General features: G+C 38.8%; 1 protein-coding gene across 2 annotated transcripts in view; it reads right to left on the minus strand.

Moving 5' to 3' along the window:
* Nucleotides 1-1,288: 1,288 nt before the first annotated feature.
* Nucleotides 1,289-4,235, minus strand: part of vps9d1 (VPS9 domain containing 1) — a 28,454-nt gene continuing 25,507 nt past the window's right edge. For both annotated transcript variants that reach the window (XM_016236338.1, XM_016236337.1), the window contains exon 16: nt 1,289-2,914. The gene's annotated coding sequence lies outside the window, so the exon portion shown is untranslated. The remainder of the gene's footprint in view (nt 2,915-4,235) is intronic.

A 4,235-nucleotide genomic window follows, 5' to 3' on the forward strand; every position in this document is an offset into this window, starting at 1 on the left:
ATAAGCAGTGGAATGGCACAGATGCTTTGGAGTGCAGCTGATTGTAAACGCAGCCCCAGATATGGAAGCTTGACACTGAAGAAGAGAGACACGTGTGAGAACAGATGTAAAAACAAACTTGGTCTTTTCCGCGGTTAGAGAAGGTGAAAAAACATGGCAGGTTGTTGGCACACTTGCATCCCCGTAGCGTAACTCCCTGCCCTCATTCACTCAAAGCTTATCTGGCTGTTGCTTCCACGGCTCCAATTATTCCCAGCCGTGTGGCCCATAATAAGCGTGTGAAGAGGACAAGGGGTTTAGAAATGGCTGGCCTTCAAACTGGACGACATTGTTGTCTTTGTTTGCTGTTATCATGATATTTGCATAAACGCTTTAGCGATATGAATGTAAATTTGCTATTAAAAGTATCTGGATTCAGTGAAGAAAGGAAAGGAGGTGAGAAGGCTGTGGTTTTGCTTTGCATCAGCTTATTAAAGTGATAGTTTGCTTAAAACTGAAAATTTTTCTCCTTCATGTCATTCCAAACATTCTCCTGTGGAACAAAAAAGATTATTCTTGAAGAAGGAAAACCTTATAGGTTGGGAATGAGATGAGGGTGGGTAAACTTTCCATTTAAATCTGAAATACAGACCAAAAATTCTGTTCACACCACCAAAACATAGTCTCTGTTACTCTGTTTAGTACTTGTCTGAGTGAAAACAATTCATGGGCGCATTTATATTGTGTGTCTGACAAAATTAAAATGATAATAAAAAAAGATAAAATCTCCCAGACTCCTAGTTTCTTTGAAGTAGCAACCAACGTGACCTGAGCCACAAAGCCTAGGGTGTGATATGACATCAGTCGCCTGGATTTCATTAAAATCTGGCTTGGAGTCCTTATTTCAAAAATAGTTGGGGAATTGAAAAATTGAAAACAACGGAAAACAAAGTATCCACTTTGGCAACCAACGATGTCCCTTTTCGTGAGACGGTACACTTTGAGTGCCAGAAAGACATTGTTTCTCATCAATATTTTCAAACTCAGAACTCATACTTGAAGGGATAGTTCACCACAAAATGAAAACCGTTATTATTTATTCACTCTCATGCCATTCCAAATGGCATTTGTTTTTCTTCAGTGGAACACAAAACTGATATTTTGAACAACACAAAGTCGAGTTAAAGACAATTTTCATTTTTGAGTGAATTCACTTAAATTTTACGAACACCGTTAAAAAGAGAAACTATCAGGGATGCAAAAGCTCACAAAAAGGGAGACTGAATAGTTTATGATGAACAACCAACTGGCTTTTATATGCAATTTTGCACAATTTGATCATCATCCATTTCTATAGATCAAATTAAATTCATACAGATCAGGGTTTGCAAACTTTCCCTAACCACTCTGGCTGCATTTTGGGGTTTAACCCCAAGGCTTGTCACAGGATTTTTTTGGTGCCAGCTCCAAAACACAGACAGGAATTGGGGCATTTATGTAGAGGGACAAGACAAGTGGACTGGAAGAGATTTAAAAGGCCGCCCATAGACAAAGTCACACAGTGAAGCCATTAGAGTAATCGACATCCACACAGAGGGTATTCTAGGACAGAGGTTAAGCCTCCTGATTCAGAGTGGCATGTTTTCTCCTTCGGCCCGGAAACTTTCGGAACAATCCAGCCATCTGCCCATCAGGGAACTCAGCCTCCCTCTGAGCAATCGCTTCTCCCAGTGATTTCCCCGCCCTTTGAATTTTAACCAATCGATTAAAAGCTATTGAAAAGCATGGAAGAATTAAGAAAATAAAAGAAAAATACACGCACAAGTGTTACATATGTCTTTATTGTTAGAAAATTCACATGCCATGCACTTTCAAACCATGACCATGTGCATTATCCAATCCTAATGATCGGGTATGAAGAACAAAAAAAAAAACATGGCTCTTTGCTCAAGCAAAGAGATTCAGGCTACATTCACATTCATCAATTCACATTACAGATCTTGAGCAACAAACAAACACACATTCTGCTCAGACAAAACATATAAATATATATATTAATGCTTTTGCTCATACAAATTATTTTATTATGCCTATTTTCCATTCAATCCCCTCAACCTCAGTAACTGAAGACAGACGGTTCAGCAGCAATAATGTTTCTTGCGCATCCAAACTTTTTTTTTTCACATTGATTTCACTACTTTGACTATTAGAGCGAAAAGCAATTAAATAACAAATTAAGATATTTAAAAAGAAATGGATAAAACCTATACTGCTCAACAACATGATGCCTGTCTGCAAAGTGGTATATTTACTTGCAAGAGAATGCACAGCTCGGAGTATAAACGTATAACAGAACTTTTGACAAATTTTCTCCATTATGTCCTAACCAGTACAACAAGCTCAAAATGGCTAAAATTCTGAGCTAAAATAATACAAAAACTCAATTAGTGTCTCTTTTTATATTGTTTAATAAATAGGGTGTTACAAGATGACAAATTCTAGTAGTGCTTTAGTCTTTCATTTCCATTGATAAAATTCTCGGAGAAATAGATTTGACCAAAAAAATTAAAAGTCAATGGGATTATTATACATTCACAATTGTATTTAAAGAAAAATTACATTTTAACTAAGCTTTCCACAAATCCTTTCCTAACATCTGGCTCATTTCATCCCATTTAATCTCATATAAATATATATATTTTTTGCTTTGGCTACAATACTGATCTTACTTCTAACCACACTCAGATGAACCTGCCCTGTAGAGCCCAAACACAGCGAATAAACTTCTCCAGTCCCTTCAAAAGCAGTAGGTGGGGAAGATTTTAACAGAACTGAAGTCTGGCCTGATTTGGGACTTGAACAGTCTGAGCAGAGGAGATACACCAACTCCTGAGGACTTTCAAACACGACGAGATCTTTCCGTCAGCTAAGGCACCTAGAACCAAAACACAAACGGCTCTAATTAAACTGGATGAACAAGAACCGTGTAAGCCAGCCAGCTACTCTAAGAGCAGAGACTGTTAGAGAAGCAAAAGCAAATGAAAGTGTTCTGCATCACTCTGGCAGAGGCTGGAAGTTTGTTTGACGTTTTGGCATGTTTAACAGTCTCCATTGGGTAATCTAATTAGAACTTTAACCACCGTAGACTATCATTATTTCAGGAACGCGACCTTAAATAGAAACTTCACCCTGTAGGCAAAAACAAACAGCAAAATTTCACTTCAAGAAGTGAAGTTCAAAGTTCAGCAAGGTCAGTGTAATTTATCAATCAAGGTAGGAGCAACACATCTGGCTGTGATCCAGGGATACCGCCCAGCCCCTCCCATTCCATTCGTTTCATTTAAGCGGTTCAGTGATGGATGACTAAAGAGGAATGCATTTCAACATGAGACGCCGTAGCGTAAGTGACAGCTATACAGACACTGCACTCTGCAAAGTTAAACGTTTGGATAAAATGGGATAACTGTGTCACAGGGAGTTTTGATGAGAAGGAACAACATTGTCTGATAGAGTTAGTGGTTTAGTTAATCTTTTCCTGACCCACCATATGACCAAGTCCTTACTCGACTGAAAGATAACATTGAAGGGCACAAATCCATTAAGGCAATAATAATAATAATAATAAATCATCAATCAATCAAATATTTGGGGTCGGTAAGATTTTTTTAAATGTTTTTTGAAAGAAGTCTCTTACGCAGAGTTCACACTGCACGATTTTAGCCCGATTTTTCACTTGCCGACAGGTTTTGCGAAATCACCGACAAATGCCCGAAATCGGCGGCAAATCGGTGCTCGTTCACACGAGTGACAATCACGCAGTGCGAATCATCAAAGACACGATCTGAGGGAATCACCGACACGTCGTCGACGCTCGCAAAATATTTGACATGCTAAACATCTGGAGCTGTCGGCGATTCACAATCACGCAGTGTGCAATGATTTCTGACTGAAAACTACATCGGCAATGACCTACAGCCAATCAGAGACCAAGATACCAGGCAGAGGGAAGTTCGGGGAGGAGTTATAGACCAGAATATCAGTATTTTAATAGATATGAACAATTACATCATACAGAAACAAGCACAAACATTTGCTTGACCAGCCACAACATCAGCATAACAGTTACTGCAAAATTATTTACCTCCAACTCTCTTTGCATAACACCCAATCCCTGTATCTCCCTCCTGCATAATCAGTTTATCTTTTTCTCCTTGTAGCTGGAAATCAGCTCACAGACAATTTGCGGCCTGCCTATA

Source organism: Sinocyclocheilus grahami, unplaced genomic scaffold, assembly GCF_001515645.1.
Source record: "Sinocyclocheilus grahami isolate Dianchi unplaced genomic scaffold, SAMN03320097.WGS_v1.1 scaffold487.1, whole genome shotgun sequence".
NCBI classification, from domain to species: Eukaryota; Metazoa; Chordata; class Actinopteri; order Cypriniformes; family Cyprinidae; genus Sinocyclocheilus; species Sinocyclocheilus grahami.